This window comes from Lissotriton helveticus, chromosome 11 (assembly GCF_964261635.1).
Source record: "Lissotriton helveticus chromosome 11, aLisHel1.1, whole genome shotgun sequence".
Classification (NCBI taxonomy): Eukaryota; Metazoa; Chordata; class Amphibia; order Caudata; family Salamandridae; genus Lissotriton; species Lissotriton helveticus.
This window is the reverse complement of record NC_136072.1, coordinates 485,745,486-485,762,568: the sequence shown is the minus strand read 5'-3', so window position 1 is coordinate 485,762,568 and position 17,083 is coordinate 485,745,486. Positions and strand designations below refer to the sequence as shown.

Sequence of the window (17,083 nt, the reverse complement as noted above, 5' to 3'; positions counted from 1 at the left end):
TGAAGACAAGGCGTACGAATCAGAAGCCAGTGTTTATGAACTGCATTGACACAAGCCAATGGCAAATATGGACGGAGAGTGGGCAGGGCTTCGCGTTTATACTCGAATATACCATGTCTCCCCGAGCAGGGCATGGCTGCCCAGGCTCGACCTAAAAAGTAGGGGAATTACAGACGAGTTACATACAAGGCAATAAAGGTGTTTTGTTTGCAGTTCCAGTTCTTATAGAAAGTTGTTAATTATGAGAAAACGGTGTCCTGGTTTCGGTTTTTTACCGCGCAATGATAATGTGGAGAACTTATTTTTCATTCTGCTCGGTAACGGGTGTTATTTACTTTGTTTCTGTTGCCTTCCGACTGTTTTGGCTGCTATAGAAAATGTCAAGTCCACTGGAATTATGCTATTGTGCGGCCGGAATATAGTACACAATATGCTTTACACTACGTAACATGATCTGTGGCAATGTGGTATAGCAGCTGCGCAAATTCAGTAACCAACTGATGTCCTTATGTGGGCCGAAACATGTTTCGAGCGTTTTTCCAGAAGCATTGGTCTCGTTGTTTACATGGGGCCTTGAAATTGACGACAGCTCTAGAAAGCGCAGGTAAGGGGGCTGCGGGGAAGGTTGGGCACTGAGAGGGTGGTTGGAGCTGCAACTTTACTCATTTTCATCATACATTGAGACGTGACTATAACGTTCCACATACGGTGGATGTCGAGTCCTACGCGCCTCAATATTAACGCAGGGAGGGGCAGAAGCTATTCCACTTTGGATGAGGGCAACGACACCCCATCCTCCCACAGAGATGGTGCGTACAAAGTAGCACCAGTCTCTTTACAGAACGAATGTAAGATCACATGTTCAGAAGTAACCCCTATCTGAATCTGAGTTGTATGGGGTTGGCTCTTCTGATCACTTACCACCCCCCGAACACAAGAAACGAGGTACTCTGTATTCGTATAGTCTCCTCTCAATCGCCTCTTTCTCGAATACCATCCAGCAGCGGAATCCCCAGCAGTCTTGTTAGATGCACTATACTGGATAGGGACCCTGTTCGGATATTGCCCAGAAATAAGTCTTTGGTAAGAGGCTTAAGACTAAAGCCAGACCACGTTGGGTGATCCAAAAGTAACACCAACAATGGTATCTTTTAGCCTATAAATCAGCCCCCCCCCCTCGTTTTTTGCGGCCTGGAATCACACATTTTGCGGCAAAAAGCTACATTTGCGATCTTAACTCCAAAATCGGTGGTATTTTTACGACAGACGTGTGTCTGTCACAAAATACCGCTTGTTTCTTGTCTATTACTACTGGACACAATGACAAGTCAGTCTGTGGCTTGGCTGAGTGTCTAGCCACACTGTGCCTCGGAACAGTTGGGTGTCTGATGCCAGAGAGTGCATTTCTAAGTTTGAAACCTCCCAGCTCTTACTGGCATCCGACAACCGCTATTCCAGTTTGCGCAGGGTAGCAGGGATTTAAAGGACCGGCAGGGACACAGGAAACTCGGGAGTGAGGGCAAGGGGGGTGAGGAGAGAGGCGGGATGAGTGCCCTAGAGTTGTTTCGGCCACGGGAGAGAGGAGGGGAGGAGGTGGGGATCAGAAGGGGATGTGGTGAGTTGCTGATTTGGAAACCACGCTAGAACCCTGGCTTTCTTGCAGCAGCATGTGATTCTGGGCTTATCACGTAATCTCACCATGCTTAAAAAACACAAATGGCCTTGTGTTATGCAATTGTGGCTCATGTAAAGCGCTCCAATATTGGTTGATATTGGTTGCGCAGCGCTATATAAAACTGCAAAAAGAGCGTTTCAGCTTCAGGAGAGAGGAGGGAGTGGGTGAAGAAAGTGCCCCTTTTTGCATGGTTACCCCCCACTCTTTGCCTGATATCTGATGCACTGTGAGTGTGCACTGTGTCCCTGCCAATCAGGCTCCCGGTGCCTGTGTTATTTCCCAAAACTGTACCCTTACAGGGGTGTGGAATTCTTTAAATTATCCACCTGTCTAAGGGACAAAATGCTACAGAAATCGACATGTCCTGTAAAGCAATCCACTTGTGCCACCTACTCTGTAAATCAATTATAAGGGTCAGGGCACAAACGTTAAAAGATCTCTATTTACCCTTGATGAAACCGACCAAATTGATTTACAACAATGTAAAGGTAAATTGTAATTCTGTGTTCGAAAAGTGGCATTATTATTATTAAACCCAACACTTAAAACTGCTAAATAATTAACTTCAGGTGCTGTACTTTGGTTACCCTTTAAAGCAAGGTGCGAATGAATGAATTATTTATTTGTGTGTTTACTTAAAACCATTACATTAAGAAAAGAAAAAAAAACACTGCATTTAAAAAAGACATAATTAGAGTCTAGAAATCTAAAAGCAAGTCTATGTACACAACAATTATTAAAATGTTCCTTTTACATTCTTGGATAAAACAATCAGGTGATAAAAAGTGCAGCACAAGTGCCTGCCTGACGGCCTAGGGGGAAGTGTTCATCAGCTTTGTACGGGTATAGTGGACACATTTTCCAAAGGTGGCCATATGCTTCACTGTGTCCAACGCATAAAGTCGATGGACTGACTCCTTTGCAGTGCGAGTGCTCAGTTGAAGTAGAATGGGCCTCAGGTAGATTCTGCAGACTGGGCACAGAGCCGGGCAACAGAGTAAAATATGGGCCAGAGATTCGCGTTTGTATTTGCATGGCTGTTCACATGCTGTTGCAGTGCTGTACTTTGGTTACCCTTTAAAGCAAGGTGCAGCAATGTTGCATGGCTGTTCACATTGAATGAATGAATTATTTAGTTGTGTGTTTACTTAAAACCATTACATTAAGAAAAGAAAAAAAAACACCGCATTTAAAAAAGACAGAATTAGTCTAGAAATCTAAAAGCAAGTCTATGCACACAACAATTATTAAAATGTTCCTTTTACATTCTTGGATAAAACAATCAGGTGATAAAAAGTGCTGCACAAGTGCCTGCCTGATGGCCTAGGGGGAAGTGTTCATCAGTTTTATATGGGTATAGTGGACACATTTGCCAAAGGTGGCCTTATGCTTCACTGTGTCCAACGTATAAAGTCGATGGATTGCCTCCTTTGCAGTGCGAGTGCTCAGTTGAAGTAGAATGGGCCTGAGGTAGATTCTGCAGGCTGGGCGCAGAGCCGGGCAACAGAGTAAAATATGGGCCAGAGATTCGCGTTTGTATTTGCATGGCTGTTCACATGCTGTTGCAGTACTAAAATGCAAAAAAAAAAAACCCACAAAGGAACGTTTGAAGACTGCATCCAGTAGCTCATTTGTACGCGAAAACTTGAGAATTTTTTAAACAAATGTTATTAACCAATTGCTCTTGGCGTCTTATAATCAGCAATGCAAGTACAGATATATCCAAACATTATTAATGTCTGCTCACTTTTCATATTCTCTTCTACTGGCAGCTCTCTTGGATTGGCAGCAGTCTATGCAGTACTCTGCTTCTGGTAGGGCTCCCCACTGCACCACCTTTCGCCTAATAGTGGTGATGTTCCTTGTCTGGGTGCGAGCTCTATCTTGCTGCATCAACTTGACTGTGCGCGAACACTTGAGATGACATTTTCCTTTAAATAAGCTAGGCTTTTACAACAGATGTAAATGATTTTAACTGATGCACAGAATTAATAGCTTTTTCAGATGAAGATTAGAAAATATGTTTGTGCGTTAGGTGATCCAAAACTCTATTTACTTAAAGAGGCTGAGACAATTTGCTATCACACCTATCACTCTGTGGGTAACAAGTTACAGTAAACAACAATGGTGCATAGACTGGGAGAGCAAGCCCCTTTCTCCCCCCTTTAAGAAAAGCTGGAGTCTGTGCATCGTGTCAAATAACAGAACTATATGTGGGGAATTGTATAATAATTGTATACATCGAAATGTTGTGCTGGACCAAATAAGTTTTATAATTAGTACAGAACTCTGCAGCTCAAACTGGTAGGCGCTCATTAATTTTCACTAGCAAAGCATATTATGCACAAGCTTCATTAGTTTGTGTTGGCATTTGCATTCTTTTCAGTGTACTGTAGAATGTGCGTAAATGTCTTGAAAAACATAAAAGATATACCATCAGTCTTGTCTTGTACTCAGCTAACCAGTGTTTACTTTTGGTAGAGTGAACAGGGATCTAGCTGGATCCTGGTTCCGGCAGCTATTACTGAGCTGGATTGGGGATCCGTCTGGCCTCAGGGAAATACACAGAATGTGACACAGTCCTGCATGTTGTAAGCTTCCTGTTCAGAGCAGCAATATGCAGGCGGCACGGGGGCTTTCCTGTTTTAGATTCCAGCTTGGCCTAAAACAAAGGTCAGAATCAAAAAGCCCTTGTTTTGTTTGAGTATAATCCTGGCTGGGACCTATCTGGAGCCTAACACCTAGATGTAAATGTAATGGATGAGAAACAAAGACCCACACCTTGTTATCACCTCACAAGTACTTCAGAGGAACTACGATGTGAAGGCAAGCTTTCGACTTTATTCAGTTGCTGTATATAAGAGATATGCATGCACTGTAAGAGTGTCAGATGTATCCGTTTGTACGAGTATTTACATAACTAATAATTTAAATAGCACTTACAATTTTATAGTGCTACTAATCCCAGTGTAGGATGTCAGAGCGCTTTACATCACACTCACATTATACATTGACAATAATCATACCAGTGTGTAAATCAATGTACATACCCTCATTGCCTTAGACACCATTATACATATGAATGTTTGATGTTACATAAGACAATGAGAGTTTCAAGCTTTAGAGGTCAAACATTATCTTTACTGGTAGGGATTTTATGTTGAAGAGTGCATGGCCAAGAGAAACACAAAGTCAAGATTTAAACTGTAACACAGTGATTGAGGTTGTTTGTACTAATAAGACTTTATTAATACCAAAAGAAACCAATTTAGCAGCCTAATAATAACAAGAGTTAGGAAAACAATAATGTTCTAAATTCATGCCTTGATGCCAGTTCATAGCTCATGGTGCTACATTAGGGCTGTTTATGAACTTCAAGTAATAAAAGGATCTCTGTGTCAAAAGCAGTAACCCATTTATCTAGATACATAAAATAAAAATATCATCTGCATGTTATAGTGTGTTTTTTACAGGCGACACATTACCCTACTGTGCTGCTTTATGTGCCAAAGGTGTGACTAGACAAAACACAGATTTCTGCAGCAAGTGCATTAACCAACAGAGTTAACTTATCATTATTATTATTCCCTAAGATTTACAAGACACACAGAGCTCTCTGCAGCGGGGCTTTAACAATAAGATATTTTAAAATGCAGGTTTCGCTACCAGTTTAGCCAGAACAGATGTACATGTCACGTTTCTCCTTATTGCCAATTCCTTTGTGTCGGAGTTCTTAAAAAAATACATTTATAAGTTGACTGGGACTGGCTTTCTGCTCCCTTTTTGTTGCCACACAAAAATCCGGCAGACTGACACAGAACCATAACCTGAAGACAGAAACATAATCACTTTAGTTATGGCTGGAAAAGCATACAATCCACAGGCCAACCTCCAGCTAACTCAGCCTCCGTAGTACTGGCTGTCATTGTGCTTCATAGCCCATTTAAGTGTATGAAGTGCTCTATATTTGTATGAGGTATTATATTATTATTTATTTATATAAATGCAACTATAAAAAACAAAAATCTGGGAAATATTGAAGGGTCTAGTTCCACACATGCTCTCTTTATTGTTAACTACAGAAATGGCCTGTACATTAAATAATGAACTTAATTGAGCAAGTACACTGAAAGCTATGACACAGCATCCTGCTGTTTTTATGGCGGTTCCTTCTGGTTCAAGGCTGTTTCAGTGCAAGTTTGCAAATGAATGGTCCTAACAATTAGGTGCTGTAAAGAATGTATCATCTCAAAGAAAAAAGCTTTACATTTTTTTTAACCTTATTTACACGGTCTCTCTCCTAATTGCCTTGTGAAAGAATATAAGCTCATCAGAAAGACTGCTACACAGTGATAATTCAGCGGATCGCTAAACGCTCCACACCTCTGCCTGTGTTTATTTCATTTTATTGTCTATTTGTCTTTTCTACAAAATAGAAATTACATCTTCTAGCCCCCCCCAAAGATATCAACGTGACTTTGCCGTCGGGCAATAGGAATTTCCACCCTTGCAGGAAGAGGCTCACTGTCTTCCTTTCCATAGCCATGACATTCACTGTGTAATGTCTCTGGAGGTATGGCTTCAACTTGTTCACATGGAACATCCTCTGGGGTTCCCTTGTGGCACTTGTGTCCATCAAGTAGTTTACCTCAGACACCTTCTGAACTACTTTGTATGGCCCACACCATTTGTCCTCCAAAGCCCTTGGACAAATAGGCTTTAGCACCAACATCTCCTGACCGTCCGGATACACAGTCAACATAGCATTCTGTTCATACCATTTCTTCATCAGCGCTTGGTAGACTGAAGGTTCTACTTGGCCTGATTCACGTATTCCGTCATCAACTTCCTGAGGCCAACCACTTAATCCACCACATCCTTCTGTGGAGACTTTGAGGTTCCTTTCCACACCTCTCTGCAAAGGTGAGTGGACACTGTACTGGGTGTCCATACAGAAGTTCAAAGGGACTGAACCCTATTCCCTTCTGCAGAATCTCTCAGTAGGCAAATAAGAGACATGGCAGGGGAAGATCACACTTCCTCCTGAGGTTCTCTGGTAGAGTTCCCAATATGTTCTTCAGTGTTTTGTTAAACCGCTCCACCAAACATTGGTTTGTGGGTGGTATGCCCTGGAGAAGTGGTATGTTGCACCAGCTCATTTAAGAAGAGATGAAGTTGTATCCCAGGTCAGAAATTACCGTCCTTGGAAATCTGACCCTAGAAAAGATCCCTAGGGTCCCTAGGAGAGCTCTCGCTACCACCTTTGCAATCATGCGTCTCAGAGGTACAGCATCAGGGTATGTAGAGGCATCCTCCACCACAACCAAGATATACTTGTTGCCTTGCTATGTGGGGGCATATGGACCAACTATGTCTATTCCCATCCTCTTATATGGAAGACCTACAACTTGTAAAGGCACTAAAGGTGCCTTCTTCCCTCCTTTCTTACCACTCATTTGGCAGTCTGGACAGGCTCTACAGAACCTCTCTGTGCATCCCAGTATAACAGAGAGTCCAACCTATCCTGGCCTTTTCTTATCCCCAATGTTCCTGCTAAGGGCACTTCATGGGCCAGTGACAACAGGAAGTTCATGTACACTAATGTAACCACTAGCCTCTTGTTAGTTCCTGACTTGGGATTTACCTTTTCACTATAAAGTAGTCCATCCTCATATTCAACATTGTGTTTCCAACCACTCATTTGCTGATCTGCTCCTGGGCTTCCTTCCGAAGTCCCACAAGCGTAGGGCACTCCTGTGCTTTGCAAAAGTCTTTCTGAGTAGGCCACTCAGCAGCTAATAAACCCCGTAGCTCTGAAAGAGACCCAGACTGTAGCAACTGGTCCACTTCAGCTGCCTCATCCTCGCCTCCATCTGGAGCAGAAGTGATTACCTCCACAGCCATTGCCTTCCTGTAGACTACCTTGTCCTGGTCCCTGTAAATCAGAGATGATAAAAGTCGCACTCTGAGATTGATGTGCAGCCTGTGCTCTGGTTAACACAGCTGGTGTTGTCCAAGCCATAAAGGATTCTGATCCTGGCACCAAGCCAGGGGCTATATAATAATTGCACAAGAGACATCCAATTCCTTGCTTTCCCCTTACCCCCATATCAATCATGACCTCCTTGCCATTGAGCTCAATCTCAGCCCAGGCAAGCGGATACTTCATGCCTTTTTTGCTGGCTACCAAACCTGTATCCTTGATTCCAAGGAATATCTCCTCAGTTTTAAGGTACTTCCTCTCATGCATGCTGCAGAAGGCTCCAGTATCCTGCATGACAGGTGCTTTCGTTCCATTGATTCTAGCTTCTACACAAATCCATTGTGTTAGGGTGATTGTGCTTCAAAGCATCTGGGTCCCTCCCAAATGACCATGGCTACTAGGTTAAGCACAATCGGTGTCTCTCAGGTGATTCCACCCACGTGTGACATGCTTGCTATCACATGTTTTGCTGGGTCAAGTTCTTTCTCTTGACAATCTCTTTAAAAATGTCCCTTCTTGTGACACTTAAAGCAGGTCACCTCCTTGGACGGGCTTCCTTGCCTTCCCTTTTCCGGATCCCAGAGACTGAATCCACTGCACTCTCTTCCTCTGTTCTTGCTGTGGTTCTCTCCCCAGAGTCAACTACAGCCTCATCTGTTTCAACCAGTATCTCAAACTGAACCCTAATCAAATTAGCAAGGACCTCTCACTTCCCACTCTGGGAATTCTTTGCCCTCTGTCCCTTCTTAAATCCTTCAACTGATCTATGGATGTAGATCAATTCCCAAACCTGTGTTTTCAATTGTCTTTGCATATGACAATTGTGCATTGAAGAATTAAAAAAATGGGACTGATTGCCCTATTGGCACAAATTGGAAATGGCCAATGCCACCCCTGTATCCACACTCCTAAACATCAGACTCCCCAACACTTGCCGCTAATTCTCAGAACCCCTTTCAGAGGGCCAGGGGCATACAAGTCCCAACCGTGATGAGTGAGGCGTTTTATTTCTGATGTCCTGGGGCCCCTTCTGCACTCGACTCTCAGTGGTAGCTATGGGTGAGCAGCCTAAGACTCCCTCAGGGGTGGGCAAATCCCTGTCCCACCCACTTCTATTTCTGTGGTTGGGGTTATTCTTTATTCACTGGTGGCCGTATCCAGGTGATGTTCACTTGTAGGCCTAATTCAAGAGTCCATTGTGACTCCAGCAACGAAGAAGCGTTCAGCATCTCTGTGAGTGCCACAACCACAGACACTCGCGATGCTCCAGTCCTGCTCCATTGAGTCAGGATGCATTCGGGAGGTGTGCCAGGCACAGCCTCTCTGTGAGCTTGCAAGGCCAGCTCTAGCAGCGATCAGAGGTGCTCCGGAGCTTCCACCACCAAGGTAAGTTCAGTGCTCCCAACCAGTGGAGTGGGGTTGATCCTGGCGCTCCCCATCTAGTCCCATTGAGGTTGATGCATTCACGGCGTCCTCCATCCATGGGGCAGAACAAGGGGCAATTCCTCCATGCTTGATTTTGACGCACAGATCACACTTCAGTTCACTGGTGGCAGTCGAACTCCAAAAGTTAATTGGTATCGGTAGCCCCTCCTGGCATATGGGGTTGCAGAGGTACTTGCACATAAGGCATCGGCCCTTCCTGCAGGGCAGACCACAGCCCTGTGGCTCCTCCTAACATATGGGGCGTCCCCTAGGCTTGGAAACGGTCTTGGCACTCATGCTTGTTGGCAGGGTTCTCTTCCATGGCGGCTCTTCTTGGCATATCTGGTCACCGCAGTATGTGGTATGGGCTTCATGCTCCCCGCAGGGCACTCCGCTCACAGCTTTCTCCACTGTGGCCCTCTCTTTACAAACAGGGGTAGCTGACCTGTTTCTGCAGATTGGCAACAACCCATTGGTGCAGCAGCCGTCTCCTCACAGCTCCCTCCAGGAGTTCTCTTGACAGAGCTCCCCACTGGACCTCGCTCCCTCCAACAATCTCCTCGTCCTCACAGGGCCCACTGGTCTTAGCAAGCAGGCATGCGCTGCTGCTTCAGAGCAGGTGGATTTGGTTTTCCTGAGTGATGTCCCCTCACCTAGCATGCAGTCTAGTAGACTTTGTCCCCCAGTCCTTGTCACAGGCAGAAGTCTTGCACAGCTTCCCCTTCTCATACAACCCATCTGCCTGCTTGGCAGAAGACACAATTTTGGGGGTCCTAACCTCCCCTTGTTTTAGTTAATTTCCAGACACCAAATGTGATTTAGGGTCTGGATCTTTCAAGTTTTATTTTAGGGATGTGCTTCTTTTGAACTGCATACAATTCTTCTCTCTACTTGAAAGGCTGTTTGTCACAGCAGCACAACACAGGCCATTGGAGTGACTAGGGCTCCCACCTGGTTGTCAGCTACAGTGATATGTGCATCAAAAGGTTGATCTCTGGCTCCCAGACCACTCTTATGATCCCCATCTCCTTTCTGAGATGTGTCCAGGTCCCTTGTGAACTCTCCCTGAATAAGAGTCCCCTTTGAGGTTTACAGTGGATCCTCTCTCTCTGTCTTGGGGATTCCTCCACTCCTTATGTCTTCACCTGCCAGTTCTGGGCTTCCCAAAACTGAACCCAGGTTCCTGCATGTAATGTACCATTACAGGCACACTTGCACTTCGTGTATTGTTCAGTAATGTTACCTCCATGTATTGTGCCAAACCAGGCACACATAAATTCAGCACAGCCAATCACTCTATGCACACAGTTCTGCACTGTAGGCTTTCTGTATTAGGCCATGGTTGCTACATGCAAAACACCCACTGCTAACAAACACATTCCCTATGCATACACTGCACAACACTTCAGCCTTCATGTACTATATATTTCGCAAGCACAAATAAACCCAGCTCATGCTTTAATTGTGTATTTTCTGCACAGCACTACATATCTCATGTCATGTACTCTTCTCTGATCAACATACACCCAGTACACATGCTCACTATGCATGCACGCCCTGTACTGTGTTCTTTGCAGGCACACATACATCCAGCTCAAAGTCCCTACTCCTTCGCTCTCAGCACTCTACATCCAATTGATGTAGGCCACAGGTGAGTTTAGCACACAGCAGTGGAACTTTAAAAAAGGTGAGTGAGTCTGTGGGTCTCACTTTAGTACCACAGGTTCAAATAGACCTGCCCCCTCCTACTGATCACTCACTACATGGTATGCAGCCACCACCGCGCGTGTGATGCTTCACTCTTGGTTAAGGCAGTAGACTTCCATCACTATGAAGGTAGCGGTTTGGCTGCCCCTCCTGGCTCAACAAGAACGCAACCCGTGAGACAGGCCTATGTCATGGTGCACATGCATGATTCATGTGTGCCTGTGACAACTAAAATCAGCATTCGGGATCGAAGCATCAGCACAGTTGGGTAGTGAGGGCAAGGGTACAACTCCATTCAATGCAGAGGACTTTTCCGTTCCAACAAGTGCCTTGAATGTTTCTTGTCTTCTCACACATGTGCTGTTTGTCTGAGAAGGGAGTCATTCATGTCGTAACCACCGTGCACCCCTCCACCTGAAGACAACCAAGGCTTTTTACTTCACTGTGTTTCTTGCTATTTTGCTGCTTGGCTTCCTTCTAGCAACATTATTGATTGCGCTTCATAGGAGGCACATACTGCTTTTCCAACCTTCTGATTATACAAGGTTATTACATTGATCTGTGGCAGCAGGTGTCTAAACTTGGACCAGATGCCTCCGCCTGATTGCACTACGGCATCTCTCTGATGTTTTCAAACACAGCATTCTCAGGTGACTCAGAACAGCTTCCCATGGGAATCCAACAATATCATGCTGTGACTGAGCACAGTGCGTGCAGGGAATGTAGAGTTCTAATGAGCCAAAGTGCTGCAGATTCCATTTCTAAAGTATATTCTGTGGTGGAACTTCTCTTTGTTATAGCTTGTTTTAATGTTCTCGGGTTTAAGCATGAAGGGATCTATCTACCATCACTTTGCTGTTTGGCTCTTGCTCTCTTGGGCCTGATTCACCAATCAATCAAAGGTACTTTATTCTGTTAAAATTATTAACAATAAAAGCATACAAAGTACAAAAAATCATTAACATTGGAATAACAGTAACATTTAAAATAAAAGTACTTCAGTTTTCCTTACAATCAGACAATACAGAATTGGTGGGAGCGATATCCTTGTCCTATCAGAGTAATAGATCTGAGCCAGGGAGTAGGTTCTAGTAATTATAGGTGGGTATCTGCTGGTAACTAATTGATACAGTCCCCCTTCTACCCCCCCCCCCCCCCGGCGGCATTCCTCCACACTCCACCTTTTAATTGGCGAATACGCAGTTCTAGGGTAAAAATCGCACAATTCAAGTGTTGTTATAGGCCCATCTCCTCTTTGTGGCTCCCAGCTTCGCAAATAAGGGACGACCTGGTTGTCCCGGAAGTTAACAATAACCAGGTCTCCCGCTGTGTTCTTGGGACGGGAGCCTATCAACCCCACCCTTCTCACATTTAGGATTGTCCCGTTAATATTGGATGGAAGCGGTCTGTTCTTTGTCATCCAAAACTGGACTTTGTTTTTAAGGTCCTGGTGACCTTCAATTTTTCCGGTAGTGAGCTCAGGGACTCCCGAGAGGACACACACGTAGGGTGCTGCCTCTGGTGGTAAATTTATGCATTTATTACTCGCAGCTAACCCCTCAGAACGTTTGCCTACTTTCGACCACCCTGATTCACCACTAACTTCATAGTTTGCTTCTCTACTGGGTATATTTGGCTGTTGAGTGTCAGCGCCTTGCTACCTGATGAACTGTGTGACAAGCATCTTTATTCTGATCAATTATGTGCTTTAAACTTCTTGAACATAGATGTGCACCTTTGGCTGCCCTCACCATTGTACCTTTCTGTTCTGTCCCTGCGACTGGGTGAGACTCAAGCCACATGCTGATCTGGTCTCCTGGATGTTCGGCGTTGACCGGTATTAGGTCTCTAGTTGGATATATAATGTTTGAGTACCTCAATTTCTTGACTTTTTAATCCCATCCATAGCTAAGTAAGTAAGTATTTTTGTTTGCACAGTTAAATAAAATCGTTGCAATTCATGCAAAACACAGTTAAAATTATTGTCCATGTTATGCTTTTTTTTTTTTCTAAAGGTATTAGTGAGAGCAAGGTGGTTCATAGCTGGTAGGGCAAAGGTTCTTAGTGATCGTCTTCTGTTAACAGGAAATTAGTCCCAGTTATTCATTTTACAAAGCAGGCGGCCATCTGAGCTGAGTCGCCCCTCATACACTCCTTTAGAGCTTCTTGGCATGTCCGGACGTTCAGGGTTCTCCAAATTGGATGCAACAAAAAGGTTTGTAAAGGAAGTAAGGTTCTGCAGATGCACAGGACATGGATTAAGTTCTCTTCCCCGCTCTTACAGAAACGGCACTGTGTGGACACATCTTCCTTGAATCTCCGACCATACTTATACGCCGTCAGTGGGATTAGGCCATTAGATTGTTTCACTAGTGGTTACATTGATGACGACAAATAGTGTGGTGGAGTTTTAGGGTCATATAGTTTTGAGGCCCAAGTGCCATGGGAGAGATTCTTCACGGTTAGAGCATCATGTTTGAGTGACAAGATCTTTGCTTGTTTGGTCAAGATTTTTGTGATTGGCCCTATAGGCAGCGAACTTGTCCATATGTCTTGAGCCTCTAGTGCATCTAGGCAAAATGTTAAAAATTGGTTCCAGGGAGTGCTAGGGTTGTTTAACAGAGACCATATGCAGCTCTTTAGTGTGAGATCACAGGCTTTTTTGTTTTTTAAACAATAGGCAATGAATCTTGCTTTCATTTTTTTTTTTTTTTTTTTTTTAAAAGACCTTTATTGTCCAACATACAGTATACACAGCATTTTAGCTTACAACCCAGCCGGGCCAGCTGCAGGTAGTGAACATTGCATTAAGCGGGATAATGGAACACAGCTTCAAGGCCGAAAACCCTGGGGTTCGGCAGCGTATGTCAACACATCACATTACTCAACAATAATGCAAGCATTCGGTGTTATGTAAGTGTGTGGTCTATGGGTTTTCCTTATGTAGTCAGTGGACCAGAGTAGCTACGTTGAGCAAACCCTCATTATCAGAGGTAGCGTCAGTCAAGCCCACTAAAACTTCCGTGTGTCATTGGTCTGGGTAAGCGCGTGGGTCTACATGTAGACAGGTATGGTGTCATACTAACGAGTGATGAGGGTGTACAGCATCTGAGCGTGTTTGGGGCGCATAGCTGCCTTGTCTGCCCATTGCGTTGGAAATAGCTCCTCTGTATCTCAGCACGCAGGTGGTGCGCCTAAGCCCTAGATGTCTCATTCGAGGGCACCATGTGGTACGAAACGGTTTGAAATGTAAGATTGTATGTGTACGGACATGGTCTAAGAGGAGGTGAAACCAAATCAGTAATGAACTACAGAACCGTAACATGAACCATGAGGTAGGTAGGGGTACGTGTGGGTAGAGTGTGCCTTATCTTTGAGTGGGGGTCGGAATCAGCATGGCAGCCGTGTCTCACAGGGTAGGTAGATGGGGGGGTTGGGGGGGGGGGGGGCGGAAAAGTGCAGGTCACTCGCGCGGCAGGGCCATAGGGGAGGGGGGGGGGTCCGCAAGTGTTCGCAGGGTGCTGCATTCCGGTGCAGCACTGCAATGTCCGGGCTCTCACCGCAGCGCCGCGCGTGATGGCGCGTGTCCGGGAGGGGGGCTAGTAGTCGCCAGCACGAAATAGTCAAGCGATCAAGTAGGCGACGTGTGATGTATCGCGCGTGGTTCGCAGGAACTTGCATTGAGGAAGGGGGGAGGCAGCACACATGTCTTTACGTGATTCCCTGGTCCGTGCATTGCTGTAGGAATGAATGTAGTATGCCGTCCCATTGCTGTGCGATGGGGAACTTTCTGAGCCCCGCTGTCTCTTCCCGGTGCAGTACAGAGCTCTCAGCCCTTGCCCAGTTCGTCAGTGACAGACACCAGTGTCTAAGGTGAGGGGGTGTGACAGCTTTCCACCGCTTGGTGAGTAATCTTTTGGCTGTAATAAGTCCAAGGTCCCAGTACCTAGTCTGGACTTTGTTTAGTCGCGTACGCTTGTACAAGCCCAATATACAGGCTTCCCATGTGTGTGGTACTCGCTCTTCAGTGCAGTGTCGGAGCATCTCAGTCACTCCATCCCAGTACTGCTGGAGGGCGGGACAGAGCCAGAGCATGTGGAGGAGATCTGCACCGAGGAGGGAGCAGCGGCTGCAGGCAGTGTCTGTGACTGAAAAATACTTATTTATCTTGTCTGGGGTAAGGTAGGCGCGGTGTAATATATAAAACTGTATGATCTTGAAGCGAGGGCTGCGGGGGATGTTCGCTGGGCCAGCCAGGACCATAGCCCACTCCCTGTCCGTCCAGTCTCTCCCTCTGTCCGCCGCCCATGTCTCCCTCAGGCGTACAGTTGCCGGGTATGTGTGCAGGAGGAGTGCTTGCGTTAACCAATGAATGACGTGTGTGCCGTTACTCATGACATGAAGGTACTGCATGAAGTGATGTGTCGGCGGTTCACTAGACATGTCTCCCCAAGCAGTAGTCAACGCGTGTACAAGGGACGCGTGGGTTAGGAACTGTCCAGCCGGGAGGGAGGTATCTCTCACGAGGGCCGCAAAGGGCAAGAGGGCACTGTCTGAGTAAAGGTCGGCCAACGTTTCCACCTCCGCGACGACCCAGCTGTCCAGCCTTGTATTGGTCAGGGTCCCCGCCGTTGTCGGAGTGCCTAACAGTGGCAGTATGGGTGCATATGGTATCGTCGCTCGGGTGAGACGCAGGCAGCGGAGAAAGCATCTGCGTGCCACCGCGAGCAGCAGTTGCGACGGCCGGGGAGTCCGTGTCAGCGGATGGAACAGAACATGAATCTGGAATAGGGACCAAACAGTAGTATCCGTGGCCGTGTCTCCCAGGTTCTTACCACCCAGCCAGCCCGACACCCACTGCATTTGTGCTACTAGATAGTATAACTCCATGTTGGGAACAGCTAGTCCACCTTCTTCAGTGGGTCTATAGAGTTTCGTCAGCGCAACCCGAGGCCGGCCTTTGTTCCAGACCAGGGCTCGCAGCAGGACCTCCAGGTCTCGGAACACCCGGGCAGGTACATAGGTTGGTATATTTGCAAAGTAGTACAATAGCCTTGGTAAGACTATCATTTTCGTTAAGGCTATGCGACTTGGGACATTCAGCGGTAGTGTGTTCCAGAACCCCACCTGCGCTCGTGTAGAGGCGATCGCCCTCATCAGGTTACCTTCCAAAATATCTATGGGGTCTCGATAGATGTGTATCCCAAGATATCTAAACGTGTTGGGGTACCACTGCAATCTCTCGCCTCCGATGCGTATGTCACACTCAGGAACGTTCGGGCTGAAGGAGTAGGCCCCCGATTTGGCCCAGTTGACACGCAATCCCGATATTTCCTCAAACGTGCCAAAAATGGCAGCGAGGGACTCCGGGATGGTGGTTAGGTCTCTGACATACAAGAGGAGGCCATCAGCGTACAATGACACTACATGCAGTCCGTCCGCTAACGGTACTCCCCAGTTCGTTCCTGCCGTCCGGAGGGTCGCAGCTAGGGGTTCCACTGCTAAGGAGAACAGCAGGGGTGACAATGGGCAGCCCTGTCTGGTGCCTCTCTGCACACGGATGGAGTCAGAGAGTAGCGCTCCAGTGCGGACACGGACCGTGGGTCTACGGTATAAGAGACCGACCATAGCCAAATAGTCATCCCCCAGGTCGAACTTCTCCATGACCGCTCGCAGGTAGGGCCACTCCACCGAGTCAAACGCCTTCTCCAGGTCAAGTACAAGGCACCCCGCCCTCGGCCACTGTCTTGTGGCGTATTCCTGTAGGCGGAACAGTCGGCGGATGTTGTGGGACGTGTGTCTTGTCGGTACGAACCCATTTTGGTCTGGATGCACCAGCGCAGGGACCATGGGGGCCAGCCTGCGAGCAAGTGCGGAGGCAAGAATTTTGTAGTCCGTATTTAGAAGTGCGAGAGGGCGGTAAGAACCCATCTGCGCTCCATCTCTGCCAGGCTTGAGTAAGGAGACAAGGGTCGCCTCATTGAGAGTCGGGGGTAAGGCGAAGTCGTCTACAGCCGCGGAGTACATCCTTATCAGATGTGGGATCAGGATGTCCGAGGCAGCCTTATAGAATTCGGCCGGCAAGCCATCCGGTCCCGGAGTCTTGCCATTTGAAAGGTTAAAGATGGTGTCGCGGAGTTCCTCAGGAGTCAGTGGTGCTCCGAGGTCATCCCGCTGTGCCGCCGTCAGGGTAGGTAAGTGGATATCAGAGAGATGTTCTGAGTTGGCAGTCGGTGGGACGTGCAGACGGGAGCGATATAGGCCTGTGTAATGACTCGTGAACGCTTCGTGTA

The 17,083-nt window shown here is 46.5% G+C and overlaps 1 protein-coding gene across 2 annotated transcripts in view; it reads left to right on the top strand.

Moving 5' to 3' along the window:
- The first annotated feature begins 530 nt into the window (after positions 1-530).
- The window catches only part of PLEKHB2 (pleckstrin homology domain containing B2), a 173,877-nt gene continuing 157,324 nt past the window's right edge, over positions 531-17,083 (top strand). For both annotated transcript variants that reach the window (XM_078666082.1, XM_078666081.1), the window contains exon 1: positions 531-604. The gene's annotated coding sequence lies outside the window, so the exon portion shown is untranslated. The remainder of the gene's footprint in view (positions 605-17,083) is intronic.